At 44.1% G+C, this 23249-nt stretch overlaps 1 long non-coding RNA gene across 1 annotated transcript in view; it reads right to left on the reverse strand.

The window, feature by feature from the left end:
• The window catches only part of LOC311421273, a 68322-nt gene extending 52944 nt beyond the window's left edge, over positions 1-15378 (reverse strand). Inside the window, exon 1 of the long non-coding RNA XR_014684779.1 lies at positions 15220-15378. This is a non-coding gene — a long non-coding RNA (uncharacterized lncRNA). The remainder of the gene's footprint in view (positions 1-15219) is intronic.
• Positions 15379-23249: the final 7871 nt, after the last annotated feature.

The following is a 23249-nucleotide window of genomic DNA, read 5'->3' on the forward strand; positions in this document are numbered from 1 at the left end:
TAATTACCTATAATTTTGGCAAGTGTTAGAAAAACTGATAGTCTAGCAAATTCAGGTTTTAGTCATTAGTAAGCTCATAATTACATTTAAATTGCAAAATGAGAATTATGCAATTTATCTCCCCAATAATGCATAAACATTACAGTGATTGTAGGTTTTAATGGACTATATTATTACTATAAAAAGCAGAGTAGTGATGGGCAGTGAGGGGCAATTTGAGTTCATTGCTGTTATTTTACATTATAATTGCTTATCAGTGACTGCACCGTGATGGTTCTCCTTGATTAACAGGGGATAAGTCCATTCTGCCCACCAAACTGTACTGGAGAATACCAAAACTTACTGAAGAGTCAGTAGAAGGAAGCGATTGATTTTGCATCAATGCAGGACTAATCGCTGTAGGTAAACAATCTAGATCACAAATGTACTCACCCTCTAAGAGAACCAGAACTTCAGAAAAGCAGAATCCCCAGGTCATGCTGTTTTAGATCAGGCTGCTTTTCCATTCAGATTTTTCAGGATCTCCTCCCATAGACCGATCCATGCCTAAGGCTACTCCACCACGTATAAAGAACAAGAATGAAAAAGGATGCCACCAAGTAACATGTATACAAGAGGAGTTTTGAAATGCTGCTACTCCAAAGCAGTCCATGCCCGTCTTGTATCCCAGCACGTCAATGGAAAAATCTATTTCAACACGAGAAAAACAGTGTAAGAAGTAGATACAGTTCATCAGACAACAGAACTTGTTTGGAAATTAAATTGCTCAGTGTCTCTCCAAGAAGATCAAGTTCCTAATAATAATAAACTATCAAATTGGATCAAGTAGCTATGGATGTGCGTGCTCTGATACTTACAGATCACCACCTCACTCCCTGCCGCAACAAATGCTGCAGAGGTTCAGAAAAGAGTTAATCTCTCCCTAGTAAGGTCCCCAGAGCCTTAAGAGCAGCAGCAGGAGGAAAGCAGTGAGACCTGTCTGAAGCTGAGACACACGAGCTGAAGCACAGGACAGCAGTTTCTAAAGCACACAGTGATGGCCTAACTGTGCTCCTGCTGAATTTACCATGTATACTCACAAGGGCAGCATGTTTGCTGCAATTCAATAACGCCATCGTTCCTTTGCTTTTGACTGATGGGTGAAGTGATTTGTATGTGGAGACTGCGCACTTCATCTATCAGACAAAGGTGTCGGTCACACAAGATCCAGGAGCAGTACTAAGAAGCAGATTAGGATAGAAACATAGGACATTTTATCCAGCTGAAAATGACTGGAATTAATTCACATTAGAAATCAGATGAGGCAGATGGGTTTATATCCAAAACACAGCATTTTCAGCCAACAGCACTTCTTTCTACAGCCAAACAGTGATATTGGAGTTCAATACTTACTGCAAAGAAAAGGCAACACCAACTGCTGTGAATCGCTCATGCAATTTCCTTATGGATTTTCACCTTCCCTATCACATGGACTTCTCAAAAGATTGACCAGGCAGCTTGATAAAGGTGAAAAACTATGTCATTTACCTTAAAAATCAGCACCTGCCCATGCAGTTAATGCTTTGATGATTTTAGTCTGACTCTTGTCTACTTTTATCCATGAAAAATTTGTCCCCTTATGATGTGGGAGCAATGAAACACCGAGTTGGACTGTACTTCTAAGCTTGCCTGCAGTGAGACACTTTCATACTCCATGCACCTTAGAAGCTGGAGTCCTGCCAGTACAATTGGCTTGGTTTGACACCAGGGAAATTTAAGAGCTGCTTTGTATTGTTATTTTACCAGCCCTTACACAGTGTTTGTTTTAAATGATGTGCTGTGTGATTTAGTGGTGTTTGTACAAAATGATGAAAGCCAGTGCTTGATGTGCTGTACTGTGCGACTATTGTCTTCTCCTGGAGATGAGATATTACTTTTCACTGGAGTTTCCCAAAAGGCAGCAGTAGCTTTAGCCTTTGGGGCACCAGATCTGCTCAGAAATTCCAAAAATAAAATCCAAGGGAAACGAGCATGCCTTTAGCTCAGCTCTGCACGCCATTTAGCAGAGCAGCTCTTCCAGATGATGAATGGCAGGCAAGCAGCTGCTCCCTGCAGTTGTGGGATGCAGGCAGGGACCCACAGAGCCCACACCTCGCCCCCGGGGGGTAACGCTTGCAGCACAGCAGGAGGCATGCTGAGAGCATGCCAGGAGCCTGCCCCGTGCTGCTGGTGTCAGCGAGGGGGTTGCTGCTTACTTCTGGGAGCACAGGGTCAGGCTTTTATTAGCTGTTTGAAGGCTGCGGTCAGATCATTTCTGGTGTCAATACTCAGGCTGACCCCTGCTCCTCTTGCTGTGACCTGTGGCACGAAGGCTCTGCTGTCTGGACGGCTTTGTTCAGTCAGGCAGATGAGGCTGGCGTACATCTCTCTAGCAGTAAGAACCAAAGTCCCTGCCCCAGAGGGCTGATAGGAAAAGGAAGAACTACTTTTTGTCAAACGATAAGCTCTAGCTTCCTTAAAAGCAATGCAAGAACATCCTTTGTAACCCCAAAAAAGCCAGAATTCTTGTCCTGTACAAATTCCAGGTTGCTACAGGGTGAAAGAGCTGGAAATAACAGGACTCTGGGGACTTCCATATTGCTTAAGACAGGTAATCCAAAGCCTTCCTTCTGCCAATGACCAGTATCAGGTGCTTCAGTGAAGATGCACTAAGCCTTACAGGAGTTAAACAAGGGATAATATTACCCCATAATACCTACTCAAGGCTTCAGCCTAATTCCCATTTAGTCAAGTTTCACCTAGACACTTCAGCATGAGAATTTATTCCCCTTCCAAGCCTCTTTATTAAGCATCTTAATTTGGCATCCAAACATTCAATGCCTCCTTGCACCTCCTTACATTCTTGGCCTTCGTAGGAACTGCCAATTTCTATTACAGACACATCCAGAAACTGAAACAGCCGCCTCTCTCTGACAAGCACTCTTTGTCCTCTGGTTCAAAGGTGCGTCTAGTCACAGGTCAGTGAGCAAGCAGGAGGCATCACAAGAGAGAGGGCTTCTCAGCCAGCGCATATTTGCTCCTGTATGATGACAGTGATGGTGGCATGGGAACATAGGGTCACTGCACTGACAGAGACTGAATGGGTCGCTGGCACCATAACCTGATAGCATGAGCCACTCCGTCACAATCTCCTAAAGATGCTTCAGGCTGCATCTTTAAACTTGCATTATTTTTTGTCCCTGTTATTCTGATGTGAATGCTGCTGTTACAAAGTCCTGCTGCTCTAATGGTTAAATGCTGTCTTATTTCCAGCTCAATTCACGGTTACTGTATATACGTCTGCTCTTAGAGTGCGTTTCCCTCTCTTCACTCCCCCGTTATATTTTTAGCCAGTGATCAGATTGCCTCTCGGTCTGTGATTTGCTAGACTAAACAAGCCAAACTTTTCAAGTCCCCTGTCTCACAGTAGGTTCCACTTTCCCTTGATCAGCGGGTTGAAGTTCACCTTTCCCGGAGAGGACTCATTGGGGTAGCACTGTATCAGTTTGCCTCGCATCCTGCACAGTAGCACGGATACTTCTTTTCCCTTTGAAGAAGACCTTCAACCGACAAACCCAACATCACGTTGTCACTTCCAGAGCTGCAGCACGTTGGTTCTTCCCGTGATCAAACTGGCACAAAAGGAAATTTGCCTCATTTATTTCTAGCTGATGTCTGTTAATCTACTAGGAAAAATTCTTGGTATTAGTCCAAGTGCACGACCTCTCACTTCTTATTTTTAAATCATAGCAATTAAGCTGTGAGTTATTTAAGACTATTTCAGTGTGATGAAGCCACTTTTTCCAACAGAATGAAATTCCTTAGAACTCCTACGAGCTTGCTTACTCAATTTTTTCCTACAGGTCTGGCTTGCACAGCTGCAAGCTACCAGGACTTCCAGCCTCTTCACACTGGGTCCTGAATGAACATAAGAGCTCTCCAAGTAGGAGAGAAATATGTGGAGCTCTGGCTTGGCAAATCTCAAGCAGACTCCTCACTGCATGACTCCCAAGACTCCAGGGAGCACGTAGAACACAGCTACCAAGCCCATTTTCCACGTGGCTTATGAAGGAAGAGGCCAAACCTTTGACCTGCCACACATCAGAGCATAACTGGCCATCAGGTAGGTCTGGAAGGGTTTGCAGCTCCCAAGTCACCATTCCTACTTTGCTGCAAGGTTAGCTCAGCTAGCCCAGTCTCTACAGGGTTCCTCGGCCATTTGTGCCACCTGATCATTCTCTAGAGACACGTCTTGTACAGAAAGCCTGGAGCAAGAGCATTCACACGATGGGTATCACAGTTCGATGGGCCTAACTCAGATTTCAATAATTTGATCCTAGAAACCCCAACGTACAATTACTTTGAGCTTACACTTGTCTTGCTGGTGTCCAGGGAAACATTTTGTAATTAGTGCTAATTCATAGGATAAGAACACAAGTGCCCCTTCTTCGGTTTTACTGGCACAGCAGGAGTAACTACTCATGGTGCTTTGTGCATCAGGGTGTGCTAACTGGTGTTTTAAGAAACAGAGAGACCATGTCTGAACAGGGAAGTAATGCCCCCTGGGAGAGCGTGAGGTGTCTGCCTGTGCAATAGCCATCGGTGACACTGATGCTGGAGAGGCTGGGTTACCAGGGCACTGGAGGGAGCAGCTCTGAAATCCTCAGCACCAGGTTTTACAGATCCCTCTCCAGCCTGTCTGGGTCTGAGAAAAGGCAGCTGAGCCTCATTAGTGAATCAGCCAAGCAGGACAGGTAGCCTCAGGTTACACTAACGAGCCAATTAAGAGGACTTAAAGAGAGCTTGGCTAGGTAACAAGGGAGGAGAAAGCCTGGCAGCATTGGTTGGGGAAGTAGAGCTGTGCTGTTGAAGATGGGCTGCTGCATAGTTACCAAAGCTTTTTGCATTGTGCCATTAGGGGAAGGGTAACCTTACAACTAAAGATGACTGATTTGGGGTTGTGATGTTGTTAATTTGTCTCACCAGATCCTAGAGTAAACCAAATAGCAGTAAATAGTGATATTCTTGCCCTACCTGACAGGAGATTTTAGTGCATATTGGAGGCCCTGCTTGACCTACCACCACTACACCCAGTGTCCCAGAATCCTGCTAACACCCTTCTGAGGTACCTGTACTTTACAGGAGTGGTTGGTTGTGCTGGGAACTGGGCCCTTCTACCTGTCAAGCCCAGTTAAGAGATGTTGGTTACATCCCTGCCACGTTGCTCAAATGGTTCAGGCGGACTCTTGTGTGCTGCAGGAGGCCTCTTCTCCTCTATAACTCCACATGTCTGGTATATTTGAGTGGCCTGCCCTAGGGCTCGTAACTCACTGCCCAGAGCTGTGCCTGGGTGATAAAGAAGTCATATCACTGCACTGCTGACAGAGGTTTAACACAGTCCAGAGCCAGTCCCCTGGCTAAAATACACACAGGCATCCTATTTACAGCAACTTTCCACTTCCACAAAACATCTGTTGGGAGTTCACACCTGGACAGAGAAGAAATTGGAGAGTTCACTCTCAAGGCCATTTGGATGTGCTTGAATAAAAGGTACCATGAAGCAGAGATGTTTTCCTCAGCACCTTCTGTGGCTAACTGCTTGTTCTGTACTTCTGTTTGGTTTAGATACCAAGAAGTGCTCAGAGATTTTGGAAGCATTCCAGGAGCTACCACTTGCAGGAATCAGATCCCAAAAAGCTTGGGGAGGGGAGGCCAGACCCCCTAGGACAAGGTACTAGTTACTCACAGTCCTTCAACTTACTGTTCTGTCCCACCACGCTCTTCCTTACAGCAGTGCTCACATCCCACAGTCATAGAGGCCGTGAGGTTTCTGCCTCCCTGAGACAGAAAATGGTCATTTCCATCTCCATCAATAGAAACAACTTATCATGGCAAGCAGACACTTCTGAAAAGTTTCATTGCAGTATCCCAATATCTCATGTTTTTTAAAAGTTTGAAATCTGACTCAAACTGAAGAAGTATTGTCAAAAGTCCTTGTTAACCCCTCACTTACAAGCACCAAGAAGCATTTGATTGAGATGTTAATATAGGAGACAAACAGTGTGAACGTTACTCAGTCTTAGCTCCCTCAAGGTATATAATCCCTACTTTCTTGAATAAAGAACAAAGACACTACAAGCACATAATCATTATTATGTCTGTTAGAAAGGACCTCCTAGGTTCACATGGTCCAAACCCTCATTCAGGGCAGACAGCCCTAAAGTTCAAGACAACTTCTCAGGTAGGTCAGGCTGTTTCCTTAGCATTTAAGTTCCAGTAAGCCTGCTAACACAAATGAGAATTTGTGAACAGCATCAGAGGAGGTGAGAGCAATGGCCAACGCAGTGACCAACGCTACTGACGATGGAAATACAAGGAAAAAGACTTTCCAGAAAAAACTTCACTGAGTCCAGGTTCACAGGAATCCAGACTGGGGCAAGTATCTGAATGTAAGCGCGTAAGGTCTGGCAGGAAACCTCAGCTTTGCAGAAACACAGGATCACACTCATTCTCAGAAGGAAGATGCTGTTGAAGTGCAGCATTATATGATCATCAAATGGATTCAGAGATATGAATAAACACTATTCAATTGTTTTGTACTGAGGTGAAATCCAGAAAGAAAGGTGATATCAGAATAAATATAATAAAGTGCCTTTTATTTTCTTGTGGGGAAACAGTCACCTCAAATTCTTGGATGTTGGCTTTGCATTGCATAAAAAGCAAGCAACCAACCAACCCCCCCACACAAGAACATCCAGCTATTTCACTTCTGTCACAGATCTGCAGCTCTCAGGAAGACCTGGATTGTCCTGAGAGCTCAGTGCCTCATGGCCAGCAGGTCTGTCAGACAGCAGGTCCCAATCACCAGAGACCAAATCCAGACACACCCAGTACTTTACAGAAAACAAAATTCCAGCCCAAATCTGGTCAAGTTCTCCAATGACAATGAGAATTAAGATCCTGATTCCAACATATTCCATCCAGTCATGCACCTACCTAGACAGCAGATCAAAGACAACACTTTGGAGGGGGGGTGGTGGGTGGGTGGAGGATGCTGAGCTTTTCAGTTTAGGCTTGAAGTAAATTAATGTTTATTACGCAAACCAAAAACCAACCTCTTCCTATTTGTGAAACCCATACCTGAAGCTAATTTTCATGTCTTCAAGGATTTGTTACAATCTAGAAAGCCAGGATCTATCCACGGAGATTTAGTTTCCTACAAGCTCTATCAAAATCTGCCCAATGGATCTTTGGCCAAGAGTTAGGGCAAGTTTTATGTGTCTAGCCCAATGTCTTGTTTGTCCATTGGCCAATATCCAGAGCTTTTTTCCAAGTAATTCCTTCTGCACAAGCACTACTGGAGTCTGGTTCGCAAAAATGGCCCATAAAACCACATGATCATTTTACAGCCATATGAAAAGAACACAGAGTTCTGTTCTGGGTTAAAGTCCCTAGCCCACTGCTAGCACGAGACAATAATATTAGCTGCCTGCATCAAGGTGCCTCAACTGGAAAGAATCCCAGTTTAATCTGATGGAACAAAGCTGTCTACAGGAAGAACAAACACAAATAGGTCCTGTGACACCTGACTGAGCATCAAAACACATATTCCATCCAGATGGCTGTCTTCTGAAACCACAAACTGGAATGGCAAACAGCAAAACCCATGTTTGCCGTCAGCTCATCTGGATGAGCACATGACAGAGTGAAATCAGATCTACAAGGTTAGATGTAGCTTAGGAGCTAGCCTTAATATTCTTTCTGAACAAATTTTAACAAAATCAAACAGTTTCACATTGCAAGTGTAAGACAACAATGAAGGAAGTGCTTATGGTTTTCTTTTTTCCTTTTTCAATAAAGAGCTTAGATAGTCTTTTCTTATTTAGACAGATGGATACCACTCCTACCCTGGAAAAAATATGCAGTGCCCTTTGTAGTTGAATCAAAATAAAGCTGAATGTAAAGCTGAGCCCTGGGTTTGGATCCAGAAGAGGAAAAAGAGGGGAAGACTTGTTCTTTTGAACATTTCAAGGCCTATCGATTGGAGGGCTCCTCACTGCAAACACATTACCTTTAGTCTACCTGTCAGAAAGTGGTCTGGCCGCTCAGCATTGAAATCTTGTAAGTGACTCACTGAATAAATGCACTTGCCAGGGAGTCAATGAGTACATAATTTATTAAATGTCAGTATTTGACCAAACAACATGGAAGAATTTCAGAGTTTTAGTGACCTAGGAATTTTAGAGCTAAAATATGCTTAGGCGTTACAAAGGATCTGCAAAATGCTCATTAATATTCTATGCTGCCCTTCACTCAATTCCTACAAAAAACATTATATTCATATATCATCCTGCAGATATGCTGAGATTGTCAAAGCTGTCCAGAGAATACAGCATCTTAGTTGCACCAAAGTTATTGAAATTAAAAGTGATTAAGGCCCAGTGGGATGGGCTTTGAGCAACCTGGTCTAGTGGGAGGTGTCCCTGCCCATGGTGGGGGCGGAATTAGATAATCTATAAGGTCCCTTCCAACCCAACCCATTCTATGAAACTGGGTGTTCAGGTGTCCTAGTTTCTTTATTTACGTCTTATAAATAGTGCTTAAAATAACACCAGAAGTGACATCAGAAGATGGCCTTGCGGCAACAGCAGATTCAGACGATCTAGATGCAACTGCTGTCTCATAGAAGTTTCCTGAGTAAACAGCCAGTACATGTACACTGCAGTGTAACTGTGTCCCAAGTTAAAATAGGAATAATATTTTTTCTCCCTCTACTCTTTGTTAGAAAGAAATGTAATTAGGGCTTGGACAATGTTTTCTCATGTCAGTATGTAACATTCAGCTCCACATCCCATGGGTGCTGTTAGGGTTTCCATGTATTAATCATAGAGAATAACTACTTGAGACATGACAGGCTGCTTGGCATCCTCTTTTGTTAGACCAGTGCAGTAGCTGATTAACTCAAAGGCGCTACTTTTACTTCTAAATCTTGTCTCACTTCCATCCTAAGATCACCACGGCAATAAGAGCGTTACTGCTACAAAGAACTAGCTTTGCATGGAGCCTTCTTGATAGAATTAAGTGGAATAAGAAACTTTCAACCCTGCGGATACAGAAATAAACAGAAACAGATTTTAATATTAGGTCTTCTGTACTTGACAAGGAAGAAAATTCTAAAGACTTTTGAGACCCACAATACTATTTCTTTAGTCTAATGAAGGTATAAAGGTTTTCCCTTTCACGGAGAGCTTTCAATGATTAAATTTCGGGGAGATCAAAAGAGACTTTGAATTTAACCAAACAATCCTTCCCCAGATGGAAATATTTTATGAATCTTCTTTTAAACATGAATCTCCAAGAAGGTGAACAAGGAAATGATGGTCATCTGCACTAACTTTAAGTAAACCAGAAACATACAGAAGCTAATGAAACATCAAATAAATATGCCCCTATCTTTGGCTACTTAATTCCTCATAATGCTCTTCAGAAGCAAAACGTAAGGATAACAGAAATAAATCAACAGTTTTGAGAAGCTGACACTGAGGCAACATTTCATGCAGATTGGTTCATCACTAGCTCCTGTTCAGTCATGAAGATCTAATCTCAGCATCTTCCGACCCTTTTCCATACCTCATTACTTTCTAATCACTTACGGCCCTTATCGAAGAAAGCTCTGAGCCTCTCAGACTGGAACAAATCCATAAATCAAAGACAATAGCTTTTTTGCTTTCTTTAGCAGCCCGTCTTTTCTTTATAATCTCATCCATCTGTTGAATTTGAAATTCACTTTGTGTATACATACTGCTAAAAAATAAAGAAACAAGGGAAAATATTTTTGGTAAAGAATATCCTGCCCGCTGACTTAGAGTTAGCGTGAGGCACTAACCCTGGCACAGATCCAGGGAACCAAGGATACCTACCACAATCTGTTATCTTGCTTGTCTTCAGCAGAGTTTCACAGTATCCCTTTATTGATATATAGTTTCTTACCCATGGGCGGACAACAGGAAAAAGGAAGGCTAACAAAATAATGAACTGACTATTTTGATGGCTGCTTGTAGTTTTCACTGAAAATTCTGCAATGCAAATTAAGAACACATGCTTATTAACCATCAATCTGTCTGTCAACTTCTGAAAGTATTTAACAATCAATTTTGATATTTATTTATTTTCTGGATTCCAAGGAGGGCTTTTTCCTCCTAATACTCTGCAGTAAAATCATCCCTATTGGGCCACATTAGCGACTTACAGATAGATTTCTAGTCTTTAAAGAAGATTACAGGAGCGATATTTGTTCTAGTAATTATATCTCCCAGATCAGCATAGAGTGATGCATTCAAGCCCTTTAAAACAGAATGTCTCACAGGGTTTAATGGATTTAACAAGGATTGAAACAACACCCAGGAAAAGAGGATGAGAGGGCTAATGCAGGCTAAGAAGATGAGAAGGACTTCCTCCTCATTTCGGCTAGACAAATAGAGATCATCTTCTTCCACTTTCAGTAACAAACACATGTAGGACTCGTCAATAAAACCTGCAGGAACTACAGCAGTGCAAAACGTTGAGAAGGTCTAATGGGCACTTTGCTCACCTGAGTTGTTTTTTTGTTTGTTTTGTGTTTTTTTTTTTTTTTTTTTATGTGCAGCTACAAGAACCAAGTTTTGTTTCAATGGAAACAAGGCAGAACCTGTCTAGTGAAATAGCTTGGGAGCTATTTTATGGGTTTGCATGTGCAGGACTGAGCGCGTGGGAAGACAGTGGACAGGGAAGAAGAATATACAGGGAGGGACAGAGATGGGAAAACTCATTTGTAAGAACTTCCTCTACTTGAAAGAGAGGGAGCTATAAAATGAGCTGTGAGGAGCTTGCCCTGCTCTGCTTTTTTGGACATCTTTTCCAAGCCTGGCTGGTGAACGGATAAGCACACAGCAGCACAGGGCCAGCACAGTGGAAAATTCCACAGCATCTGCACACACCTCCTACTTTCTAACTAATAATAATAGCTCTGTGGAATGGGTAAATCACTCTAATACAGGCATATAAATACTTCCAAATTGGCATTTTGCTTCAACCCAGCCTGGTTTTGAGCTGGGTATATTACACTGGAAATGTGCCTAAAAAGAAACTCAGTCTCCGATTCAGAAGGAGATGATTTGATATACATAAAACAAAAACATCCACCTGGAGTTGAATTTGCAGACTAAAAGCACTGGAAAGCAATAGGAATCCACAAAAATAAAGATAATACAGTTCTGGAATATAGATAAATATAAGACATATGCTGTAAATGGGTTTAAATTTCCAAGGCAACACAAAATGTACTATACCTCACCTCTGTGTTCCCTTTGCCCAGACAACTTATTGGGATTTATTTGGAGCTGTCTAACATTTTGATGACATTCAGACATCATTTATCTCCCAATGCACAGACAAAGTCAGCAGTGTTATTTAGAAGCTAAACAGCCAAGGGATAAAAGCCAAGCTGCTGCTTAAGATCAGTCTCATTTAAAAGTATTTAGATAATTATAGATGAATTTACTCTTCAAGTTCTTTTTTGTTGTTGTTGTAAGTAAAACAGACAACCAAATTAAGCCTACTTGTAATAATAACAAAATAGCTACAAGTACTGTTCCATACCCTTGGCACACTTCAGTTCGTTTACCAGTGTGTGACCCTCAATAATCGTTTAGTGTGAGCTACTTTGGCTGGACAGCTGCTCTGTGCCACCCCAGAAGCTGCATTTCTCCACTGGGCGAGATAATATACAGTTCAAGTACTTTATAGTTTTGAGACCTCTCTGGACAAACAACGCTACAAAAGATGTGCCATGTCTTGTCCTCAGTAATTTATCTCACTGTCAACTGGTTACCATAAAATAGGACCCCAGAGCAAGTAAGAGTAAGGTAAGGAAAGCCTACTTAATAGAGGGGAGGGATGCTAAAAGTATGGCTTGTCATCTCCAGTGCCAGGTTATTTGTGCAAGTCCTCTCTAAGGACTTGGAGGCAGAACAGACACATCCTGAAGTAAACCAAACTCTTAGCTACATTTTCCATCTTACATTTCCTTATATTTTTCCATGGAAAGTCAGTAAAAAAGCTTTTTTTTTTTCTCCCCTTCTTTTTAAACTTCGTTTGTCAGCTACACGGGAAGAACAGGAAGAGAGGGAAAAGTCTTCATGAGAATTTCATAGCATAATTTAGTAATAAGCCATCCCACACAGACCATCTCAAGCATAAAAGCCAAAGACTGCCATGCCCGACTTCTACAGAGCATATGAAGGATGACTTCCTCTACTTGTCTTTCATTGACTCCCCTTTCCTGCTTTAAGGATGGTTTTCCAGGCCTAGTTGAGCAAAACATTCTCCTGGACAGGAGGTAAAAAAGCACAGGCTGCCATGAGCTGTCACCGTTGCCCAAAGGTCACCCTTGGAGTGCCAGCCTTAGCACATGCTCAAGGGAAACACCTTTAGTGCAAAGTCTGAATTTAATGAAAGACTCCCAAGTCTGGGATGAGAATTTAGAGGAGTTGAACAAAAATACTAAGGAAGAAAAGATCACTTTTTAAACAGCTCCTGAATGATTTTTCCAAGCAGCATCTCCACAGTGGGGTGGGGCCAAGCAATAACTGGCACGGCCAGCAGTCATATCCATGTGTTTTCTCTCAACTCCAATGCCCAAAGCACCTCCTATTGTTTGAAGATGTCGCACGTTCAGTGTGTCTGTGTGTGCAAGAGAGAAAGAACTGGAAGGTTATTAAAAAAGCAGTTTGACTAAATAAGGGAGCTCATTATGTATGCTATCTGTTCCTCAAATGCCTGCCTTCCTCTCTTTCCCTTGAGGTTTCTAGAGAAGCCTGACAATCAGGGCTGAGGTTTGCTGTCAGCTTCCATTAGGCAAATCAACCAGGCTGGGGACAGAGGAAGCGCAAGGGGAAAAAGCCCTAACAGGGACCAAATTCAGCACCAATAGCATGTGTGTGTACACGCTGCCAAGGATTAGTCACTGTCTCATAAACCAACTTCTTTTGGAGCCTCCTGTGGTCCCTGAACCATGACATGAACACCGTTATCCACCAGATCTGCAGAGACGGGCATGGCCAACAGCAACTGCTTTCAGTGCTCCAACCAAGCAAATGGCCTTCTGCATGCTCACCTGTCACAGAACTCATTTCCGTGCTGTAACTGATGTGTAAAAGTGATCTTCTTTATTTCAACTAAAGACACACAAACCTGCAAAGCAGAAGGCTTTCCCAAGAAAAAGAGCTGACCTTTCTGGATACAGAGCATTGGATGTGACATTTTAAAGTCTCAGCATTTAAAAAAAAAAAAAAAAAAAAAAAAGACTTTATCAAATATACTTTTTTCTTTTAAAACTTTTCCTTTAGGAAACACTAATTTTTCCATCAGTGATTTTTATTGTATTTTCATCAGTCTATACATGGAGTGCAAACAGTTCTCCACAGAACTTAAATCCAGTTTTAACCAGTAAGTTTCTACCTCTTTTTTTTTTTTTTTTTTTTTTTTTTTCAACTCTCAAAAAACCCCATGCCATTATTTCAAGGGCAGGCTAGTCTCCAATGCATTGCCATTCATCCTGGTTGTACCCTAAAGGGGTTACAGGATCAGTCACTACACCAAGAAAGAAAAAAGGAAAAATTAGAGCCATACATGCCATAGGGAATGCAGATCCTTCCCTGGTTAGAAATAGTGGAGTCTTGCTGATGTTTGTGAACTGCAGCCATCAGGGCAGGAAGGTAGCTTGTATGAAATGGTTTCCACAGTAATCTCCAAGAAAAAAAATAATAAATAAATTGTTCTTTTCTCCAGCTGTGAGATGTCTATGAACTGTAATCATGTATGTCTTCATCAAGCAGTTGTGAGACATCATCTAATCAAACTCACTGTAACCAGGGGATTAAATTAAATTATACATCTCCTTGTGATTGCAGAATCATTTAAATAAGCCCCTGACCCACAGCAAACATCACCAGTATAGCCACAAACATAAAATGAGATTTAGGAGCTTCCACTGCACCTGGGGCTTGAGGGCCTTCATGAGTTACAAATGCCAGTTAGCTTGGCATCGTTGTACCTTCTTTGGGTATTAACATTTCAGGGAGTATTACATCCCTGACAGAAAAGACCTGCCCAAAGTGGTGGCCCTGGGCTCAGAACTGCCTGCTGCCCCTCCTCGCTCAGCAGACACCCACTGCTCCCCTACGCACCACACAAAATCCCACTGGCAAAGCTCTCCAGGAAACCTCTGCCCCTTTCTGAAGGCTCCAGCCAAGCCTGCAGACTCAGGAGCACATCTCCTGGGGAATGGTGGCAGAAAAGAACAGCAGAGGGGCGAACCTTGCCTACAGGTGGGAGCTCAGGGCCTCGCAGGGGCCCACACAGCCCTCCAGACTCCCAGACAAGCTGCGGGGCAGGAATGCCACAGGGGAAGACGGGCTTCACACAAACACTTCTTAGCCAGACACCCTCGCACCACAGAGCTTGTCTGCGTGCCTGTCCTCAGTGCCTCTCATCTCCAGGTCCCCAAGTCACTGAGGCCTCCTCTTCCTCCGCCTGAGCCATGGTAACAGCTGGGGGAAGGCCCAGGCCCAGCCACTCAGGAGTCCACTGCTAACAATTAACAGATGCTGCTTCCGATTCCTAAAGACCCCTTGAGACTAAGCAGGAGGGACTCGGTAATTGTCTGAGGCTGGATCTATAGAGAGAAGCCAAGGTTTGGAGGATAAAGACTGCTTTGCCTCTCGATGTTCTCGGTGTTCTGCTTCCCTGCAAAGCCCATCGTATGCACAAGACAAGCTTTGTACTCAAGCGTAATCAGCTGAAACAAAGAATTGACAAAAGTTTGCTAGGATGGTTCGTGACAATCCTCCTACACTAAGGATTTCTAAATTACTATTCTGAAGCTTAGTATACAAGCATTCCAATCAAAGTACTTTAAGCTCCTAATTCCCAAACCTATATATTTCAGAAAAAAAGAAATAATTCTAAGAACAAGGCTTTTCCTATTAAGGAGTCCAAAATTTCACTCTCTTGAGCCTGTATTTTTTTTTCTTTTTCAGGAGAAGCACTGCTTATTTGATGGGTTTGGGAACAGTCGCACAAAACATTAAAGAAAAAAAATGCAGCCTTTGTGTTTGTTTTTGGTGTTTAAGTATAACCATGGAAAAAAAAAACTTTGCCTACCTCTTCATCTCCTCTGACTGGTTTCCCGTATCCTGCAGTCATTCCCCAGGACATCCACCAAAGCCAACAGGTCAGGGAAGGCATCAAGCTCAAGCTGAGGGCAGATAAACCAGGCAGGTCTCAGCCTGAGCTGCTCCACCAGAGCCACCAGGGACTCCAACAGGCTGCAGGAAAGCCCCTTCTGAAATGGCCTCACACCACAGAAGAAAAAACTAATTTCTCCCACCTGAGAGGATTCTCAGGCTGCACGTCCTTGCTAGGAGCCCATTTCAGAGCTGAGGTTTACAGGATAAACCATTCAGCCTAAGAGGAGTTGTCAAAAACACAGCTAAATGGCAAACACATGTAAGTCCCAAGCCTTTCCCCAAGCCCCACTTGTTCTTTTTTTAGCCTCAGGAGAAAAGCACATTCCTCTGCATAATTTATTTCTTCAACAGAATTATGCAGAAAACTGCAACTAAATTGCTTTTCCTGATTAAAACCAGAGCATTTTATATTCTCCCTTTCCTCCACCCCCATTTCTGGATTTTTTTTTTTTATTATTATTATTCTATAGCCTCTTCTCCCTAGACCTAGCCCTTTAATTCCACTCAGGAAGAAAGCAAAGCCCCTTTAGCTCCTGCCTCCCACGGCACATCCCCAGGCATGGGCAGAGTGTTTCTTTCCCCCACCTCAGCACCATCCCCTAAAATAGGGGCCCAGGCAGCCCAAGGACTGGTTCTGCCGTGGGTCCTTGTGGTTTGGGGGGCTTGCAGAAGTGAAGGAGGTTTTTGGATGGAAGGGGGGAGATCCTTTATTTCAGACAATAAAATAGCTTTCTTAAAGGGCTTATGTTTTCAGAACAAAGTTAGAAGGTCTACAGCTAGGAATTTACAGGGCTGAAAACACAGCTTTGTACCAGGAGCTGAAGAGTACAGGTGCTAGCACACACACTTGTGTAACAGAGCCAGGTGCAACTGTTCATGAGGGCTAAAATCAGGGAAAGAAGGACTTGCTTGTAGAACAAGCTTTCTCCCTTTGAGTGTGAGAGTAGTTTTTGCAAACCTGGAAAAGAGGCTGGGGACCAGTAGTTTGGGAGAGCAGTTTCACCTCCCTGTGAACTCATTTCCTTGTGCAGCAGTGATGTGGTTTTATTTGCATTTAGTTCAGGATGAATGTATTGGCTCAGCTCTCCAAAACCCTTCCTATACAGACCTGCTTCAGTCCAGAAGTTGGTTATGAACATTTGTGTGCCCATGCTCTTAACAGAAATAAAAAATGGAAGGATTTTCACTTTTGTTTAAAATCTTTGCCTGGTAGGAGGAACCTGATGTGACGAATCAGAGCTGAGCTATGCTTTACGGTACCTGCCTGCACTGGAGAAATTAGGGCTACAGCAGGTCAATACAGGCACGCTCAGTGTTATGTGACAGGCTGTATTTTCAAAGCCATGGGGCTGCAGCTTTCTGGAGGGCTCTGCTTCCCACTGCAGGACGTTTAGCAACACTCCTGGAAATGAAAATACAATTGGTGCAGCTCTGCAGGGATCTCTGCATCTTCACTGTAACAGCACGGCCACCTCCCTCCTCACTCTTGCCTTTATTAATCACAAGCATAGTTCTGGGTCACACCCCTGGATGAAGAAGGCAAGAAGATGTGGGGTGGGGGGCAAATAGGGGCTGTTGCTTAGCCATTAAATCCTCCTTGTCAGCTGACATAGGTTATACTTTTTTATTAGTAGAAAAAGAAACCACTACTGGTTTCCTTGCCATCTCTCTCCCATCCCGGCTTTTGCCATAAACCACAGAAATAGCCTATATAGCTGTGGTGTCTCAGTTTGGTGTTATGGGGTTACAATACCCCACAAAAGCACTCTAAGGGCAGAGCGAGTCCCTTCCCTATAGTGGCAGTCAGGCGCTAGTGAATGGGAAGTGGGATGGTGAGTTCAGGCAAAATGTGCAGCAAACCTGAAGCAAGCCTTGATCAAATACCCAAATGCACAGCCCGACCGTTCAGCGCTCAGCCTAACTTCTCGCAAAGAGTCAGGGAGAAAAAGGAGCCTGGCTGGAGCCTGTCCGGAGCCTGTCCAAGGCCTTGTACTGACAAAGGGAAAAGGCCCTTGGAAAACACAGGCCCAGGGGCTGCCCACTGGTGCACCAACCCAAACGCCCTTGCAGAGCTGACCCTGCACGTGTCTGTCCCGGCTCTGCACATGGGCTAACACCACGCAGCACTGACGTGAGCTTCGGGCTGCTCCTGGGGCCAGTTCCTCTGCCCTGCTCTGACTGAGCAGGACCGAGGCCCAGGCCCAGCATCCCCGAGCATCCCTGGGCCTAAACTCTGTGACTGGCAGACGGCAGCTCACCGCCTCCCACACCTCTGCGTACTCGGAGCTGCTCATTTTATGTTTTATCAATTCTGGCTGAACTATACACTTGGTTTCCTTCTGCTTATCATTCATGGCCCTGCTAATAGGACGCACCAGCTATTATAAGCCCATCGCTGTGGAGGCTATTGACACATCTAATGTGTCAGAAACACGAGCTTCTTTCCCAACAACAGATCGTTAGCTCACTGATGCTGCCTTTCTTGCTCGAATCCATTAATCATTGATCTTCAGCTTAAAACTTCAAATGAACTATTTTCTCTAATTTGGCCTATTTTTTGCTAACCATTGACTTTGCTTACGACAGCACTACATGGTCTTGCAGGGCTGTTGGAACATCCTGGAAGAAAAGAAATTACTTTAGCATGAGAAAGGCGTGTATATTAAGGGGGCAATGTCTGGCTAACACCTTGAATGAATTACAGATCGTGCAAAAATTCTGAATTTCTCCAGATTAGTGACCTTTTAGGTTAATTCCTAAGTTAGTACATGTAATGGCTCCTCAAATCCCAGAGAACAGTATTTAGTGCTTTTATTTGCAAATTTGTCTGTACCAATAGGCCAGCTTTATTTCTGATGATACCCCCGTAAGGTGTTCTCTGAAAACAGGGAACCCAAATCATCAAAGGAGCTCCTGTGCTGTTCTGTATTGTACCTTGGGAAAAGGTGTTCTGTTCCCCGCTCCACACTCGGCATTGCATTATTGCAAGCAATAGCCTTTTGAGAGCAGTGATTAAATGCACAGGTTGAACAAGTCTGTACATATTGTGCTTTACATTCCAGCTGATTACATTAAATATTCCAGACTCACGGGGTCCTCTCAGTATACGCAATGTTCCGCTGAGCAGACTCTCATCATCAATATTTAAAGGTTTTTTCATATCAAGCTGCTACCAGCCCTATTTGATATGTAGTAATGGGAACGATGTACCACATTGCAATAGGTTTTACCCTTTCACCAACGTGTTCTGTAACTACAGCCACATTTTCTTGCTCTTCCTGAGCCCACCTCATTAAAAAATCTGGTGTTACGGTCCACGCACCCACGTTAATCCCAGCAATCACACGTCCTGCTGCTGTAAGGCAAGTGACCCCTTGGTTTAATGTGAAGAAACTACGCATACTTTCATCCCTTTGCCTTAGGGCTTCTCTGCTTTGATCTCATGCTGGTCCAGCACGCACTAAAGCTCCTAAGCGCTTCCCAGAGCCCTTCTCCTTCCTGCTCGAGAAGTGAAGCTTTGGGTCTCATGTCTTCCAAGCTGTATGCTGGTTACGGGAAATAGGTTTCCCAGACCCACTTTTCCAAGCATTTCTTCCAGATATTTTTTCAAAGAAATGGGTTGCACAGCCGGTGAGAGATGGTTCAGCCCCGTGCATCCTCTCCCCTAGGCCTAGCCCCAGCCCTGCCACTCGAAGGGAGACAAGAAGGGAAGGGAAGGGCGCCTCGCCACAGATACTAATAACTGAACTTACAGTAATAATAAAACATGATATGCTCTGTTAGATCTTTCATTTGAAATAAAAGCCTGTGACACAGAGATATCATTATCATTTTCATCTCGTCAGAAGTAAATATCACGTTTGTGGGTAAATATAATAGATCAAAATGGATGCTGCTTAGCAAAGGAATCTGTATAAACACAAACAGTGGAGATTAAAGGGCTAGCAACAATGGTCTTTGCTGCTGAGGCTCCAGCAGCACCCTGTGTGCATCTCCAGCAACACATTTACAAGAAAGATTTTAAAACTAAACGTATGATATTACTCCTTCTCCCCTGTCAATAATCTGGTAGCCCTAGGCGTACATGCCAATGGAGAAGCAGGCTGGAGTTCAAAAGATGCGGCACACGAAAAAGTAGCAGGGATAATTTTCACCTGATATCACATCATCAGAAACTGCTACACAAAATTATTGTGAATTATGGGGGCCTGCTGTGCATTTGATTTCCCACAGCTGCTACCACAGCAGTCACTTTCCTGAAAATTAAGTGCATGTTTCATCTGCTCACAGGAAGGGAAGAGGAGAAAAAGGTAAAGAAAAAAAAAATCATCACGAAGAAACCGCTCCTGTGCCATTCTGTGAAGCCACAGCCTGTTTCATGGCTGTGCTCAGGGACAGGCAGCAGGGACACGCAGCACGGTGGCACTGGGCGAGGTGTGCTGTGCCAGCGAGAAGTGGCGCCAGAGCAGCCCTACCAGGGCTGTGTCCAGCAACCGCAATATGCTCGTTCCATTTACATTCCCTGCAACTCACTTCCGTCTCTTATCTCCAGCAAGGGACGCCACACAAAGCAGATTATTCCAGCTTCTCTTCTCCAAGGCAGGCAGCAGCAGTAAAAGCCCTTGCAATTGCCAGGAGCTGTGCAATAGTGTAATTAGGGTCTCCAAGCCTGCTGGAAACAAGGGACCGTGGGGGAGTGAGGGGAGGGTGTTCCTTACGTTCCTGCTTGGGAAGCTGCAGCACAAAGCTCCTTCCTAAGCGCTCGCTGTGCCATCACCGCGCCTGCTCCGAATGCCCCCGCGTGTCAGGCTGGCACCGCTTCCCCTCCGTGAGGTGAGAGGGCACAGCACTGCGCCGAGCCTGGGCAGAAAGGAAAGGCACAAACGTATTTTCCTCCTGCACCCCTCGTCATTCTGCTCCAACAAATGTTGACCAGAAAAACTACGTGGTTATTTCATTTTCTGGCAGGTTTTACTAGCATGGAAACAAAGATACTTCAATCACAGTTTTGAGTCTGGAGATCACCAAGTGCTTCTCTGGGTGCTAATTAAATTTCACAACCTCCTTGAGCAGCAGGTCAATCCAATCTGACTTTGCTGTAGCTTTGTTTCCTATGGAAATGAAGCAGAGGTGACCGTGCTGGCTGGCTGGGTGTGCATCCCCTGATGCTCTCCCCTGATGTGCACAGCAACATTGGCCTACTCAGAGCAGGTTTCACAGGGTAGTGCACGGAGAAAAAATCTCCTAAAGGTTTTGTAGCCCCAAAGCAACATCACCTCAGGGTGCAGAAGGGAAAGGTTGCAGCATGAGTTCATCAGGCAATACAAGCAGGAAACACATCATCTGTGGAAAGGCTGCATCAAAACCTTGTAATTTCTTGGGCAGTGAACTGAGAGAGAAATGTCTGGAGGAAACTGGACTTGGGACACAAAGCAAATTGTTTATGGACCAGAGGACCATGGGTTACGTTACTGAAGAGCCTTACACCAGCTCCCACAAGCAAAGCCAAGCCCAGATCTAGGCCCCCAGTCCAGAAGCCCTGGCATTTCCTCCAGCAAAGTGATGCCTTGAACCTCATTGCCTGTGGTACACAAAGACAAGGTTGCCACTTTGATCCTCGCTTTGCTCCCAGCACCACAGGATCCACTGCGGGTAAAATCAGGAGAATTAAAAAAGTCTTCACTGGGTTTCCTTCTGTGTCTGGACATTTGTTTTCTTAAGAAGCTAATTTTGACCCTAGGCTTTGAATTTTCAGTCTTTTCTTTTGAAAAGGAGATTGGTATGGGTCCTTAGAGTAAAAAGCGGTAATAGTGTTTTTCTCAAAGAGGACTTTTTACAAGGTAGAATGAATATGGATCCTTAGAAAAAGTGAAGAAAAGCACTGTGGTTCCTGGGGCAATTTCATCCGCACAGATGGCCTTCTTCAGATCTTCCCAGGAACTCCTCTGGCTTTTTGGGTTTTCACACATGAAGCCTGAGAGGTTGGGGTTCCTCTGAGATAAGACAGAAGACCTACAGCTGCCACCTGATTTTCATCAGCACAAGAGCCAGGTCCTCTACAACACTAATGCAAAGAAGAAATCTCTGGGACTCATTCTAATGATAAATTTACTTTAGTATCAAGCTGGTATTTAAGACACATTCAGAGTTATTCTGTGGGAGTCAGCTGAACAGGGACTGAATTCTTAGTATAATACTGAAAAGAACTGAGATTTCGGATGAATTAGGAGTATCAACTGCAGTTAGATAAAAATAGAAAGTCCCTACGTGCAAACGTGTAGTACCTCTTTAATATAGCATGCAGTCAACTATGACTTTTTTTTGCTTGTCTGAAAGAACAAAAACAGTTTGAGAGGCAGAGGTGGGCACTTCTGTGATCTGCTTGCTACTGTGGGAGAGATGGAGTGGGATGGGAAAAGGTAAGGAGAAGGGATTTGCTTTAATTCAAAACATCTTGAAACATTAAGGCTTGGCCCTGCCTTGGTAATAATAATGGAAGAAACACCCCTTGGCAATAAGCATCTATTTTCTTTAGAAATTTCCATTCCAAAAAGCCATCTTCCATCACTAATGTGTCTGACCCACAATAAAATAAAAACAAATATACCTCAACAGTTTTCTCTACTCGCTTTGTTCACTGTAACCTGCCACTTAACTCCTTGTCCCCAGAAGTGGGCTGTCATTGCTCATTTGTGCACAGACAGAGATCTCCGGGCAAGACACGGCCCCACATCAGCTGGAACCGTTCAGTGGGAACAGCCATATTAGTGCCGGCGGTATTCGAAATGCAGCAGAAGCAAACACAGAAATAACACTGAGTAGAAAAGCACAGAATCATTAAGGGAGGAGAAGGGGGGCTGCATTTCTCTGGCTTCTAAGACAGTATTGCCAACAATAGAGGAAAAGGGATTATCTTTTTTTCTTCCAAGGTTGGGAGTCCTGTTTCAGGTTTCATATAATAAGAATGGTACGGCGCAGACAGCAATAATAACCTGCTCTGAAAGCCGCTTGCTGCACAATGGCAAATTGCTCATGGGCAGTGATGGCAAAATTTAATCCCTGCTCTGCTTAGAATGCAACCCGCATAGCCACTCAAGACAACATAATAGCACTTTTGTAGCTCTCTGCTACAAACATCACTTTGAAAAGGATACAGCTGTGGAGGGGGGTCTCCACATGCGTCATTTTTGGCTGGCTCCCAAGCCAGCAGAGCCTCAGACACACTGTGCTCCCTCACACAGCTCTGCCAGCTACTCCGTAGTCACGCCTGGGGAAGGGAGAGGAAATGGATGGAGCCGTGTGAGCAGTAAATTCAGGACAAAATTAACTTGCTTGGCCAGGTGAGCAGGTTAGGAATTCATTTGCTGAAGAAGAGGGATGAGAGAAAACTGGGAGACAGCTCCAGTCGGGAATTTCATCTGTAATCCAAAAATCATTCTGTGGACATGTGTAAGTCCCTCTAGCCCCCAGTGCCCCGAGTGCCAGCCATTTCTTCATCAGATGCTGCCCCTATTTATGGTGCTGTATCATGGAGGGAAGGGAACCTACTTGTCCACCCTCCCACAGCTCCTCAGGTGCATTTCTCCAGCTCATCCCTTCCTAAGCTGTGCACAGCCTACACCTGGGAACGCACCTTGCCGGTACAGGTTGTACCCCCCCAAACACAAACTCAGTCCCCACAGTCCTAATGTGCAACTTGTGTTTGGAAAAGCCAGTTCTGCTGTTACACAGGAGACAAAGCACTCAGGAGGAAAAGGATACAGCTCTGCATACGGGATCCCTGACCGGACTAGGGTTAGCACTGGCTCTTTCTCTGCCCACCTTCCCTTCACCGTTTCCCTAAGCTATCAGTCACTGTTCACGGCTGCTGACTAAATTGAGCAAAGGGCCAAAGGTGGTCAAAGCACACCCTGCGTCCTCTCACCACAGCGCTGGTCCTGCTCA

This window comes from Aythya ferina (assembly GCF_964211825.1).
Source record: "Aythya ferina genome assembly, chromosome: 19".
Classification (NCBI taxonomy): Eukaryota; Metazoa; Chordata; class Aves; order Anseriformes; family Anatidae; genus Aythya; species Aythya ferina.